Source organism: Halichoerus grypus, chromosome 5 (assembly GCF_964656455.1).
Source record: "Halichoerus grypus chromosome 5, mHalGry1.hap1.1, whole genome shotgun sequence".
Taxonomy (NCBI): domain Eukaryota; kingdom Metazoa; phylum Chordata; class Mammalia; order Carnivora; family Phocidae; genus Halichoerus; species Halichoerus grypus.
In genome coordinates this window covers 111,252,074-111,267,721 of record NC_135716.1, presented here as the reverse complement: position 1 = coordinate 111,267,721, position 15,648 = coordinate 111,252,074, and the positions used below count along the sequence as shown (strand labels likewise).

At 39.8% G+C, this 15,648-nt stretch overlaps 1 protein-coding gene and 1 long non-coding RNA gene across 7 annotated transcripts in view; one reads left to right on the top strand and one right to left on the bottom strand.

Moving 5' to 3' along the window:
- The window catches only part of DIPK1A (divergent protein kinase domain 1A), a 124,640-nt gene that overhangs the window by 52,266 nt on the left and 56,726 nt on the right, over window positions 1-15,648 (bottom strand). The window lies entirely within an intron of this gene.
- On the top strand, window positions 3,426-5,618 carry LOC118542852 (uncharacterized). The gene is made up of 3 exons (XR_004920806.2): window positions 3,426-3,563; window positions 5,221-5,386; window positions 5,496-5,618. It is a non-coding gene; the product is annotated as an uncharacterized LOC118542852 (long non-coding RNA).

Here is a 15,648-nt window from a genome sequence, read left to right as displayed (position 1 = left end):
CCCCAAACCAGACAAAGACCCCATCAAAAAGAAGAATTACAGACCAATATCCTTGATGAACGTGGATGCAAAAATTCTCACCAAAATACTAGCCAATAGGATCCAACAGTACATTAAAAGGATTATTCACCACGACCAAGTGGGATTTATCCCTGGGCTGCAAGGGTGGTTCAACATCCACAAATCAATCAATGTGATACAATACATTAACAAAAGAAAGAACAAGAATCATATGATCCTCTCAATAGATGCAGAAAAAGCATTTGACAAAGTACAGCATCCTTTCTTGATCAAAACTCTTCAGAGTATAGGGACAGAGGGTACATACCTCAATATCATAAAAGCCATCTATGAAAAACCTACAGCGAATATCATTCTCAATGGGTAAAAACTGAGAGCTTTCTCCCTAAAGTCAGGAACACGGCAGGGATGTCCACTATCACCACTGCTATTCAACATAGTATTACAAGTCCTAGCCACAGCAATCAGACAACAAAAAGAAATAAAAGGCATCCAAATTGGCAAAGAAGAAGTCAAACTCTGACTCTTTGCAGATGATATGATACTTTATGTGGAAAACCCAAAAGACTCCACCCCAAAACTGCTAGAACTCATACAGGAATTCAGTAAAGTGGCAGGATATAAAATCAATGCACAGAAATCAGTGGCATTCCTATACACCAACAACAAGACAGAAGAAAGAGAAATTAAGAAGTCGATCCCACTTACAATTGCACCCAAAACCATAAGATACCTAGGAATGAATCTAACCAAAGAGGCAAAGGATCTGTACTCAGAAAACTATAAAATACTCAGGAAAGAAATTGAGGAAGACACAAAGAAATGGAAAAACGTTCCATGCTCATGGACTGGAAGAACAAATATTGTGAAAATGTCAATGCTACCTAGAACAATCTACACATTCAATGCAATCCCCATCAAAATACCATCCACTTTATTCAAAGAAATGGAACAAATAATCCTAAAATTTGTATGGAACCAGAAAAGACCCCGAATAGCCAGAGGAATGTTGAAAAAGAAAAGCAAAGCTGGCAGCATCACAATTCCGGACTTCCAGCTCTATTACAAAGCTGTCATCATCAAGACAGTATGGTACTGGCACAAAAACAGACACATAGATCAATGGAACAGAATAGAGAGCCCAGAAATGGACCCTCAACTCTATGGTCAACTAATCTTCAACAAAGCAGGAAAGAATGTCCAATGGAAAAAAGACAGTCTCTTCAACAAATGGTGTTGGGAAAATTGGACAGCCACATGCAGAAGAATGAAACTGGACCATTTCCTTACACCACACACAAAAATAGACTCCAAATGGTTGGAAGACCTAAATGTGAGACAGGAGTCCATCAAAATCCTAAAGGAGAACACAGGCAGCAACCTCTTCGACCTCAGCCACAGCAACTTCTTCCTAGAAACATTGCCAAAAGCAAGGGAAGCAAGGGCAAAAATGAACTATTGGGACCTCATCAAGATAAAAAGTTTTTGCACAGCAAAAGAAAGTCAACAAAACCAAAAGACAACTGACAGAATGGGAGAAGATATTTGCAAATGACATATCAGAAAAAGGGCTAGTATCCAAAATCTATAAAGAACTTATCAAACTCAACACCCAAAGAACAAATAATCCAATCAAGAAATGGGCAGAAGACATGAACAGACATTTTTCCAATGAAGCCATCCAAATGGCCCACAGACACATGAAAAAGTGCTCAACATCGCTCGGCATCAGGGAAATCCAAATCAAAACCTCAATGAGATACCACCTCACACCAGTCAGAATGGCTAAAATTAACAAGTCAGGAAACGACAGATGTTGGCGGGGATGCGAAGAAAGGGGAACCCTCCTACACTGTTGGTGGGAATGCAAGCTGGTGCAACCACTCTGGAAAACAGTATGGAGGTTCCTCAAAAAGTTGAAAATAGAGCTACCATATGATCCAGCAATTGCACTACTGGGTATTTACCCCAAAGATACAAATGTAGGGATCCGAAGGGGTACGTGCACCCCGATGTTTATAGCAGCAATGTCCACAATAGCCAAACTGTGGGAAGAGCCAAGATGTCCATCGACAGATGAATGGATAAAGAAGATGTGGTATATATATACAATGGAATATTATGCAGCCATCAAAAGGAATGAGATCTTGCCATTTGCAATGATGTGGATGAAACTGGAGGGTCTAATGCTGAGCGAAATAAGTCAAACAGAGAAAGACATGTATCATATGACCTCACTGATATGAGGAATTCTTAATCTCAGGAAACAAACTGAGGGTTGCTGGAGTCGGGGGTGGGGTGGGAGGGATGGGGTGGCTGGGTGATAGACACTGGGGAGGGTATGGGCTATGGTGAGCACTGTGAATTGTGCAAGACTGTTGAATCACAGATCTGTACCTCTGAAACAAATAATGCAATATATATTAAGAAAAAAAAAAGAAGAAGATAGCAGGAGGGGAAGAATGAAGGGGGTAAATCAGAGGGGGAGACGAACCATGAGAGACGATGGACTCTGAAACAAACTGAGGGTTCTAGAGGGGAGGGGGGTGGGGGGATGGGTTAGCCTGGTGATGGGTATTAAGGAGGGCACGTTCTGCATGGAGCACTGGGTGTTATGCACAAACAATGAATCATGGAACACTACATCAAAAACTAATGATGTAAAGTATGGTGATTAACAATAATAAAAAATTTAAAAAAAAAGAAAATTTTAAAAAATAAATATATCAAGTACTGAAATACTGAAAAATGTCTATGTCCTAGAGAGTCAAGAAAGAAATCAGGAAGCAACCACACTGGAGTTGTGGCCATAAGAAATGGTAGGAAAAGAGAAGGATTTCAAAGATATGAGGTAGAATGATCAGGATTTCATGGTTAAATGAACGTGGGAGTGATGGTGAGGGGGGAATCGAGGACTCCCAGGTTTCTGGCCTGAGCAACTGGATGGATCATGGTGCCACTTCCTAAAACTGGGAACAATGGAAGACAACAATATTAGGGGAAGGATAAAAGGTTGAGTTCAGTTTCGCGCATGTTGAGACTAACACACCTGTGAGTCATGCAAGTGATATTTAGAAGGCAGCTGGATATACAGGTCTATGGCTGAGAAAACAGAGGTCAGAGCTGGAGGCAGAGGTTTGGGAGTCACGGGGAAGACTCAGGAGAAATGCAGGGAGGGTAATAAAACCCATGGCAAGCTGCTATCACTTACAGAAAAAACTCAGAGTGAGAACAGGGTTTAGGGCTGAGCCCTGAGAGTCTTCACTAGTTAATGGCTGGGTGAAAAAGGAAGAGCTATAACAGAGAACATGCAGGGGCAGACTGGTTGGAAGAAAACCAGAAGGATGTTGTAATGTGGAAATCATGGAAAGAGGATCTCAAGAAGCAGAGAGCAGTCAACAGTGGCAAACGCGGCTGAGAGGCGACAAAGCTGGGGACTGAAAAGTATTCATTGGACTTAGTGACACAGAAGTCAGCATTGACCTTGACAAGAGCAACTTCATGGGAGAGAGGCCAGACTGGAGTGAGCTGAAGAGCAGGAGGTATGAAAAATAAAGACAACCAGGTAGATAGTTTTTTTTTTTTTTTTTTAAGGAAAGTAGAGATTTTCTTTTTTTTTTTTAAGGTTTCATTTATTTGAGGAGAGGGAGCAAGCATGAGTGGGGGAGGGGCAGAGAGGCAGGGAGAAGCAGACTGAGCTGAGAGCCCACGTGGGGACTCCACACCAGGACCTTGAGATCATGACCTGAGCCAAAGGCAGACACTCAACTGACTGAGCCACCCAGGTGCCCCCAGATAGATAGTTCTTAAGAGAAATTTGTCTATACAGAGGAGAAAAGCCATAGGGAATTGGCTGCGCTTGAGGCAGAAGTTTTTGTTATTTATTTATTTATTTGACAGAAACAAAGCGAGAGGAGGGTACACAAGCAGAGGGAGCAGGAGAGGGGGAAGCAGGCTTCCCTCTGAGCAGGGAGCCCGATGCGGGGCTCAATCCCAGGACCCTGGGATCATGACCTGAGCCGAAGGCAGACGCCCAACGACTGAGCCACTCAGGCGCCCCAAGGCAGAAGTTTTTTAAAGCTAAGGGAAACTAGACCTGTACCTCTGAAACAAGTAATACATTATATGTTAAAAAAAAAAGAAGATAGTAGGAAGGGAAAAATGAAGGGTGGGAAATCGGAGGGGGAGACGAACCATGAGAAACAAACTGAGGGTTCTAGAGGGGAGAGGGGTTGGGGGATGGGTTAACCTGGTGATGGGGATTAAAGAGGGCATGTACTGCATGGAGCACTGGGTGTTATACGCAAACAATGAATCATGGAACACTAACTACATCAAAACTAATGATGTAATGTATGGTGATTAACATAACATAATAAAATAAAATAAATAAATAAAGCTAAGGGAAACTAGCACATATTTAAATGTCAACAGGAAGTCAGTAGAAAGAGACAGGCTGAAGGGAGTAAGGTATTGACAGATAAACAGCACAAGGTTCCTGAGATGGTTCTAAGGGAGGGGATCCAGAGTAGAGATGAAGCAACAATGGGATCCCCTGTACCCCAAGGGAAGAAGGACAGGATGCATGTACGTGTGTGTATGTGCGGGTGGGGAGTTGGGATAGTTTTATCAGATGAGTTCTAATTTCTCTGAAATTATAAAACATTTCACACATATGGAAAACAGTCTATATAGAAAAGTTAGAGAAAATAACATAAAAGGCAGCTCTGTATCCACCAGTAAATGTAAACAGAGGTCAACAGTTTGCTGTATTACTTTAAAACTCTTTCCTAGAAGAAATAAAATGTTACAATCAAACCTAACCCCTCCCCTTCCCTTCATCTTTCCCTTCATCCTCAGAGGAAACCATTGTCTAGAAATCGGTGTCTATCATTCATGTCTATTTTCATATTTTTACTAAAGTACATAAAATACACAATGCTATGTGCTTTGTGCTGTGAGGCGCAAAGATACAGTAAAAGCCACAGACCAGAGTGACTTACCTACAAAAAATACACACATTAAAAGCTGCAAGGTCCAGGGCTGGCTCTGACTTCACCCCTGAGTCAGAGTCAGAGTCAGATCCAGGCTCAAGAGGAGGGAGGATCTGCAGGCGTTTCTCGGGAGAGATAATATTGTTCTGCTGTGCATACTCTTGAGAGAAAGGGATGGGGTGACCTTCCTTGCCTCCTACCACAGGACAAGTCACTACCTCAAAGCATACACCCAGGAGTTTGGAAAGTGGCTGGACTGGACTCTGACATGGGCCTGAGAATCTCCAGGTGAAGGTGCTCTGATTATCTGCTTAAGGTGGTGGAGAGGTCACTTAGATTTCAACGAGGTGCCAACTAAGCACCCCCAAAAGGTAGAACAGGATAATTTCTTTGCATCTGTTTTTCAATAACAATCATTTTAAGTGACTTGACTTCAGGCATATCTCATTTTATTATGCTTCGCTTTATTGCACTTTGCAGATATTGTGCTTTTTACAAATGGATGGTTTGTGGCAACCCTGTGTGGAACGAGTCTATCGGCACCATTTTCCAACAGCATTTGCTCCTTTTGTGTCTCTGGATCACATTTTGGTAATTCTCACAAAATTTCAAACTTTTATTATTATTATATTATATTTGTTATGGTGATCTATGATCAATGATTTTTGTAATTGTTCTGGGGAACCACTCTCATATAAAATGGTATATTCAATAAATGTTGTGTGTTCTGACTACTCCACAGAGCGGCCAATTCCACTGCCGCCCCTCGCCCCCATCTTTCACCCTCCCCTGGGGCCTCCTTATTCCCTGAGACAAAATATTGAAATTAGGCCAGTTAATAACCCTACAATGGCTTCTAAGTGTTCTAGGGAAGGGAAGAGTCACACGTCTCACTTTAAATCAAAAGCCAGAAATGACTAAGCTTAGTGAGGAAGGCATGTCAGAAGCTGAGACAGGCTGAAAGCTAGGCCTCTTGTGCCAAACACAGCCATGTTGTGAATGCCAAGGAAAAGTTCTTGAAGGAAATTAAAAGTGCTACTCCAGTGAACACACAAATGGTAGGAAAGTTAAACAGCCTTATTGCTGATATGGAGAAAGTGTTAAGTGGTCTGGATGGAAGATCAAACCAGCCTTTACACTAAAGCCTAAGCCACAGCAATAGGCCCTAAATCTCTTCAATTCTGTGAAGGCTCAGAGAGGTGAGGAAGCTGCAGAAGAAAAGTCTGAAACTAGCAGAAGTCGGTTCATAATGTTTAAGTAACAAGCCACCTATATAACATAAATGTGCAAGGTGAAGCATCAGGTATTGACGTAGAAGCCACAGTAGTTATCCAGGAGATCTAGCTAAGATAATGCATGAAGGTGGCTACACTCAACAGATTTTCAATGTAGACTAAACAGCTTTATATTGGAGAAAGATGCCATCTAGGGCTTTCATAGCTAGAGAGAAAAAGTCTGCCCGGCTTCAAAGCTTCAAAGGACAGGCTGATTCTCTTACTAGGAGTTAATGCAGCTGCTGACTTGAAGTTGGAAGCCAGTGCTCATTTACCATTCTGAAAATCCCAGGACCCTTAAGAATTGTGCTAAATCTATCCTGCCTATACACTATAAATGGGACAACAAAGCCTGAAAGACAGAAGATCTGTGTACAACATGGTTTACTGAATATTTTAAGCCCACTGTTGAAAACTATTGCTCAGAAAAAAGTTTCCTTTCAAAATATTACTGCTCTTGGTCACCCAAGAGCTCTGATGGAGATGTACAGTGAGGTGAATGTTGTTCTCATGCCTGTTAACACAACGTCCATTCTACACCCATGGATAAAGTGATAACGTCAACTTTCAAGTCTTACTATATTAAGTTGCCACAGATAGTGATTCCTCTGATGGATCTGGGCAAAGTCAATTGAAAACCTTCTGGAAAGGATTCACCGTTCTAGATGCCATTAAGAACATTCATGATTCATGGGAAGAGGTCAAAATATCAAAATGAACAGGAGTCTGGAAGAAGTTGATTGCAGCCCTCATGGGTGACTTGGAGGGCTCAGGACTCCAGCGGAGGCAGGAACTGCAGAGGCGGTGGAAACAGCGAGAGGACTAGAATCAGAAGTGGTGCCTGAAGATGTAGGCATCTCATGATTCATGATGAAACTTTCACGGATAAGGAGTTGCTTCTTATGGATGAGCAAAAAAAAAGTGGTTTCTTGAGATGGAATCTACTGGTGAAGATGCTGTGAAGATGGTTGAAATGACAACAGAGGATTTAAAATATGGCATACACTCCGGGGAGCCTGGGTGGCTCAGATGGTTAAGCATCTGCCTTCGGCTCAGGTCATGATTCCAGGGTCCTGGGATCGAGCCCCACATCGGGCTCCTGGCTCAGCAGGGAGCCTGCTTCTCCTTCTCCCTCTGCCTCTCTCCCTGCTCATGCTCTCTCTCTGTATCTCTGTGTCTCAAATGAATAAATAAATAAAAAAAATCTTTAAAAAATAAATAAATAAATAAATAAATAAATAAAATATGGCATACACTTAATTGATAAAGCAGCAGCAGGGTTTGAGAGGACTGACTCCAATTTTGAAAGAAGTTCTACTTTAGGTAAAATGTTATCAAACAGCACCACATGCTATAGAGAAATTGTGAAAGGAAGAGTCCACTGATGTAGTAAACATCATTGCTGTCTTATTTTAAGAAATTGCCACAACCACCTCAACCTTCAGCAGCCACCACCCTGATCAGTCAGCAACCATCAACATCGAGGCAAAACCCTCCACCAGCAAAAACATTACAACTCGCTGAAAGTTCAGATGATGGGTAGCATTTTTTAGCAATAAAGTATTTCTCAACTAAGGTATGTACATTTTTTAAGACATAATGCTACTGCACACTTAACAGACCATGGTAGAGTGTAAACATAACTTTTATATGCACTGGGAAACAAAAAATTTCATTTGACTCACTTTATTGCACCATTCCATTTATTGCACTGGCCTGGAATCAAACCCACAATCTCTCTGAGGTATGCCTGCACTCAGATTTAGGGGAAAAACTAAGGATAGGTCAATTACTGTAGTTGGAACTTCATATACAAAAACTAAAGAAATAGGGACACCTGGCTGGCTCAGTTGGAAGGGCATGTGACTCTTGATCTCCAGGCCATGAGTTCAAGCCCCATGCTGGGTGTAGAGATTATTTACATAAATAAATATTAAAAAAAAAAACAACTAAGGAATTAAGGAGTACATTGCTTTCAGAGCCTACAAAGTGCTTCAGCATTCCTCACCTGGCAGAGCATTCCGTTTATGCAGGCTATGTAACTAGAACAGCAGTCTTTGCCTTCTTTTTACAAATAAATCACAAGTGGTCAGGCAGGACCCCTTCATCACAAATAAGAACCAAGGGCAAGTTCCTTTCTGTTCAGTTCTTATTGACTCAGAGCAAGTACATAACTCAGTTTGGTCAAACATTCTTTTTCTCAACACGTGGGTGTTTGAAAAATTTTATCAGTACTTTGCTTTTAAAATTCTCACCTAACCACAAATCCTCTATGCCACAAAGGAATTTAAAGGGCTCCTATTTATTCACCATAAAAATTATAATTCAGTATTTCTCAAAGTGCAGCCCACTGATCTCTTGAATCAGAATCAGTTGATGTAATTTTTTTAAATGCTGGTTGCCAAGATCTACCGCCAGACCTAATGAATCAGAATCCTTAGTGATGAAGCCTGGGAATATGCATTTTAAAAGTTCCCCAGATTATTCATATTAAATTTAAGGGAAAACAGTTATGGACAAAAGGTAAATAAATAATAACTTCTCAGGGGAAACACCTTTCTAGTTTACTAAAATGAGATTATATTTAACAACTCCTTTACTGGCAATAGTGCTGGAACTAGAATGCATCATTCAAAGTCCTTTCCATTGCACGATTTCATAAAATAATAAAGGATTTATTAGTAATACATAATAATAACTATTACTAAGAGGAATATACTATAGTTCTTAAAAATTTGAACCAATAATCTAGTCATTTACAATTAGATTTCTTTTTTTTTTTTTTAATAATTGAAGAACCACATGTAGTAGGTTTGTGTGTCCTCTGCTACGGTCTAGTACACAGCAGTTTCATCACAACAAGGGTCCCCACGTTGCCCTTTTATAACCACATCCACCTTTATCCTCTCCCCTTATTCCCTGGCAGCCATCAATCAGTTCTCCATCTCCACAATTTGAGGAATGTTATATAAATGGATTCACACAGTGTGTAAACTTTCAGGGTTGGCTTCTCTCACTGAGCATAATTTCTTGGAGTCTTGCAGGTTGTCGTATGTACCGGTCATTCCTTCCTTTTTTATTGCTGAGTCATATTCCACCACATGTACACACCAGTTTGTTTAACCACACTTACTGAAGGACATCTGGGCTGATTCCAGTTTTAGAGTATTAAAAATAAAGCTACCATCCACATTCCTATATAGGTTTTTGAGTGCAAATGGTTTTTTTCTCTGGAAGAGATGCCCGAGAGTGTCACTGCTGAGTCATATGGTAGTGACAGGTTTAGTTTTTAAAGGAACTGCCAAACTCTCTCCCCGAGCGGCTCGACCGTTTTATACCCTCCACCAGCAATGTGAGAGGATCTGGTTTCTCCGGATCCTCACCAACTGTTGGTGTGGTCACTGATTTCATTTTGTTTTAATCCCTGCACATTTCAAAAATGAGAAGTGATATGTATCAATATAAAGATATTTATGATTTCATCCTGGATTTAGGATGAGAACATTTAGGCTCCTGTCCCTTTTCCAGCACTTACTAACATGGATAAACTTTAACTTAAAACTTATGATAGGTTCATGGAGGTTAGTTTTATATATAATAGTTTTATATATGTGTGTGTGTTTTACAGTTTTATAGTATATATTTATAGTTTAGTATAGTTTATACTATAGTATAGATTTATAGTTTATAGGATGTGTTTGTACAGTTTTATATACATGTATATATATGTGTGTGTATGTATATGTGTGTGTCAAACATTCATGGAATTTTTATTTATTTATTTTTAAGATTTTTAATTTATTTATTTGAGAGAGAGAGACAGATAACTAGAGAGAACATGAGCAGGGAGGAGAGGGAGAAGCAGGCTCCCATGGAGCAGGGAAACCAATGCAGGACTCGATCCCAGGACCCTGGGATCATGACCTGAGCTGAAGGCAGACACCCAACCAACTGAACCACCCAGGTGCCCCCATTCATAGAATTTTTAAAGAGGACAAAACACCTCTCATTATACATCTCAAGAATTCCTTTAGACCTAAATGGAGAAAGACAGAGAACAGAAGTATTCTATGAAAATATAAATGTAATTTCCAAAATACTATAGAATATTAGACACCTGTAAAAATGTTTCACCTACTTGAACCTTCAGGTCCCACATACTCTCCACTCCAAGGGTTGATGAGTTCAAAGATCTAGAGTCCAACATCCTCATTAAAATTTTCTCCAAAACCCAAGTAGTCATGAAAAGCTACCAGTCAGAAGCTAGGTTTAATAATCAAAGCACATGCACTTTTTTTTTTCTGATATATCACCAGCCACAAATCATGTATACATATGTGTATATAGGGAGCCACAGAGTTAACTAGGCCATTATTTCCAGTCACCTAGCTCATGCCAAAACATATCAGCTTGCTTGCTTGCCTGCCTGCCTGCCTTCCTTCCTTCCTTCCCTCCCTCCCTCCCTTCCCTCCCTCCCTCCCTTCCTTTTTAACCTTAGTGACTTGTGGTTTTGTGTGTATGTGTGTGCTTTTTTTTTCAAGTTTTTATTTAAATTCCAGTTAGTTAACATACAGTGTCATATATTAGTTTCAGGTGTACGATATAGTGACTCAACACTTCCATGTATGACCCAGTGCTCATTGCCACAAGTGCAATCCTTAGGAAGGGGTCAAATTCAATCTTGACTCAGCACAATGGTGATTTATACAGTTGATTCCCAACCTCCTCAATTGGTGTGTGAGACAGGGTTAGAGGTGGGTCAAGATACTGGATGCCTCAACCTCAGGCCAGTCACCTCCAGGTGCCAGTAACCCTATCTGTTTGCCCTAGTGCTTTACAAATTATCATTCTCTTTTATGCCAGATGTGAAAAACATGGGGAAATACCAGTCTATTCATTTTTCTCCCTTGTTGGAGAACATTTCTGCTTTGAGGCTACTACAAAGATGGATTCTGAGGCAGTAAATAAGGGACAGCAAAAATACCCAATTTATTCTATTATCAGTCCCTTTGTATTAATTAGGGTGAAAATGGGTACTGTGCATGCTCCATAGCATACTTTTTATAAGAGAATTAAATAATCTCCAAAATTCCTTCTAGCTCCGTGAACTGTAACTAATTACTTTACTGAACAAATAAGCGCAACATAATGTAATAATACCATATATAAGTATATAAGATATCATACAGCCGGAGGCCTCCATCACTTCTCTCACAGTGGTTGCTGTCAGAGGCTTGCATTTTGCCCCTCTCTGACTATCTCCTCTAGCAGATATCTTTCTTTCTCCTCCTGCCAGGACTTCCTTCTCATTTTGCCAAACTTAGAAAATAAAAAACAAATCATTAGTGCCATCCTGGAAAAAAGGTAAGATAATTGGCAGTAAGTCTTTAAATCCAATGCACACACAAATGGGATATCTTACCATACAAACTGAGGTATTCAAGCAAAACATACAATTTTTTTTGAAATCAAAGAAAATCAGTGAAATGATTATAATATGCAGAGAATATAATATACATTGACACTCCATCCTACAATTTCTTTCATTTGTCTTTCTGACTTCCAATTTGGGAAAGAAAGGGATTGAAAGGGAGAAAAAGGTAGGAGCAAAAAGCAATGGAGATGAACAGGTACCTAAAACAGGGCCTCACACATACTAGGTGATCAATAAAATAGGTGTCAAATGAACTGGATTAATGGGCATGAAAGGTAAGAAAACTCTTAAAATGTGGCAGTGGGGAAAAAAGCATGAAGGTGTTAAACAATGGCTTGAACTAGGTGTTTGCATCATCAATACTTTAATTATATATACATGAAGCTCTTGAATACGAATGTTCCGTTAAAATAGCAATAGCAGGGGCACCTGCGTGTCTCAGTCTTTCAGCTCAGGTAGTAATCTCATGGGTCAGGAGATGGAGCCCCGCAGGGTCTCCGCACTCAGCAGGGAGTCTGCCTGAAGATTCTCTCCCTCTGTCCCTCCCCCAACTCGTGAGCACACAGGTATTCATATTCTTGCTCTCTCTCAAATAAATTTTTTAAATAAATAAATAAAATGATATAGGAATAGCAAGCATGAGGGAGGCAGTAAAGGAGTGAGGGAGGAGGAATATGGCAAAAGAGGTCAGGACAGGAAAGAGAGATCGCACATAAGAAAGTGAGCACATGGGGTGCCTACGTGGCTCAGTCAGTTAAGCGTCTGACTTTGGCACAGGTCATGATCTTAGGGTCCTGGGATGGGGGGAGCTCTGTTGGGCTCCATGCTCAGTGGGAAGTCTGCTTGTCCCTCTCCCTCTCCTTCCGCTTCTCCCCCTTGCTTGTGTTCTTTCCATCTCTCTCACAAATAAATAAAATCTTAAAAAAAAAAAAGAAAAGAAAAGAAAAGAAAGAAAGCGAGCACACAACCCACACACTTCACTGGACTTCTGACCATGGTGATTCCGGTGTTCAAGGCCCAGGTCTCTATTTTTCTTCTTTATCCTCCTCTGCTCTAATAGCTTGGTGCTATGCCACCGAGCACCTGCAGCTCCATCCCCACCACACCTTCAGGGCAGCAGGCCTGGGGACCCAGGAGGATGAACTGGCATGCCCAAATGTATGAGTACATGTATTTACTTAATATTTACAGACTTCAGATCCATGTCAAAGTAGTTTACTGAAGGGAAGGAAAGAAATTCACACACACACACACACACACACACACATTTATAATCTCTCCCTATAAAATATAATTATGGGAAAAATATGTATCATTCATTACCAATTAATAAGCATAAAAAGAGCCAAAACACAGTCTAGTGAAGGAAATAAGACAGTGACTCCATTTTACTTGCAATGGATCTCGAAGCAATTTACAGTTTCCTCTAATAATAGTGATGACAATAACAGTAAGAATGGCTGGCATCTATTCGTTATTTTCACCATGCCAACTATTGCATTAAGAACTGGAAGAGGAGGCGCCTGGCTGGCTCAGTCAGTAGAGCATGGGACTCTTGATCTCAGGGTCATGAATTCAAGCCCCATGTTGGGCATAGAGCTTCCTTAAAAAAAAAAAAAAAAAAAAAAAGAACTGGAAGAGATATCACAAGATCACCAGAGAACTCTCATACGTTGCTGGTGGGAGTGTAAAATGGTACAGCCACTTTGAAAAACAGTTTGGCACTTTCCTACACATAGACATGTCGTCTGACCCAGCAATGCCACTCCTATGTATATGCTCCTCAAAACCTGAAAACCTATGTCCACACAAAAATTTTTATACAAATGTTCATAGCAGCATTACTCACAATAGCAAAAAAAAAAATCTAATGTCCATTAATCAAGGAATGGATAAGCAACATGTTGCATACGATACAATGGAATATTATTCAACTACAAAAGGGAATTGATGTATTGACATGTGCTCCAACATTGATAAACCTTGAAATCACTATGCTAAATGAAAGAAGTCAGACACAAAAGCCATATACTGTATGATTCCATTTATATGAAATGTCTAGAACAGGCAAATCCGTAGAAACAGAAAGATTAGTGGCTGCCAGCCGCTGGCAGCAGGGAAGAGTGGGGTGTGGCTGCTAATGGGTACTTGTAAAAAATGTTTTAAAAATAGATAACAGTGATAGTAGCTTTTATTCAACATGGTACTGTAAGCCCTAGTCACAGCAATTAGACAACATAAAGAAATAAAAGGCATCCAGATTGGTAAGGAAGAAGCAAAACTTCCACTATTTGCAGATGACATGATAGTATACATAGAAAACCTGGAAGACTCTCTCAAAAACTGCTGGAACTGATAAACAAATTCAATAAAGCCATAGGATACAAAATCAATATACAGAAATCTGTTGCATTTCTATACACCAATAATGAAGCAGCAGAAAGAAAAATTAAGAAAGCAATCCCATTTACAACTGCACCAAAAATAACAAGATATCTAGGCATAAATCTGACCAAAGAAGTGAAAGACCTATGCTCTGAAAATTATAAAACATTAATTAAAGAAATTAAAGACAACACAAAGAAATGGAAAAATATTCCATGCTCATGGATTGGAAGAACAAATATTGTTAAAGTGCCTATACTACCCAAAGCAATCTACAGATTTAATGCAACAAGATTTTTCACAGAGCTAGAACAAACAGTCCTAAAATTTGTATGGAACTGCAAAAGATCCCAAATAGCCAAACAATCTTGAAAAAGAAAAAGTGAAGCTGGAGGCATCATAATTCTGGACTGCAAGTTATATTACAAAGCTGTAGTAACCAAAACAGTATGGTACTGGCACAAAAATTGACACATAGATCAGTAGAAGAGAATAGAAAACCCAGAAATGAACCCACAACTATATGGTCAATTAATCTTCAAGAAAGCAGTAAAGAATATCCAACATAAAAAAGACAAGTCTCTTCAACAAATGGCGCTGGGAAAACTGGACAGCTATAAGCAAAAGAATGAACTGGATCACTTTCTTAGACCATACACAAAAATAAATTAAAAATGGATAAAGGACCTAAATGTGAGACCTGAAACCATAAAAATCCTAGAAGACAGCACAGGCAGTAACTTCTCTGACATTGGCCATAGCAATTTTTTTCTAGTTAGGTCCCCGAGGCAAGGGAAACAAAAGCAAAAATAAATTATTGGAACTTCATCAAAATAAAAATCTTCTGCATGGCGAAGGAAACAATCAACAAAGAATAAAGGGTTACTATCCAAAATATATAAAGAACTTTTACAACTCAGGGAGCCTATCTGGCTCAGTCAGTAGAGCAGGCAACCCTTGATCTCAGGGTCATGAGTTCTTCAAGCCCCACATTGGGCATGAAGCCTACTTAAAAAAAACAAAACAAAACTTATACAACTCAACACTAAAAAAACCCCAAATAATCCAATTTAAAAATGGGCAGAAGACATGAATAGACATTTCTCCAAAGAAGACATCCAGATGGCAACAAACATATGAAAAGATGCTCATTATCACTTACCATCAGGGAAAGGAAAATCAAAACTACAGTGAGATATGACCTCATACCTGTCAGAATGGTTAATATCAACAACACAAGAAACAACAGGTGTTGGCAAGGATGTAGAGAAAAAGGAACACATTTGCACTATTGGTGGGAATGCAAACTGATGCAGCCACTCTGGAAAACAGTATGGAGGTCTCAAAAAGGTAAAAACAGAACTACCCTACAATCCAGTAATCGAACTACTGGGTATTTACCCCCAAAATACAAAAACACAAATTCAAAGGGATACATGCACTGTTATGTTTATAGCAGCGTTATTTACAATAGCCAAGATATGAAAGCAGGCCAATTATCCATCAACTGATGAATGGATAAAGAAGATGTGGTATAGGG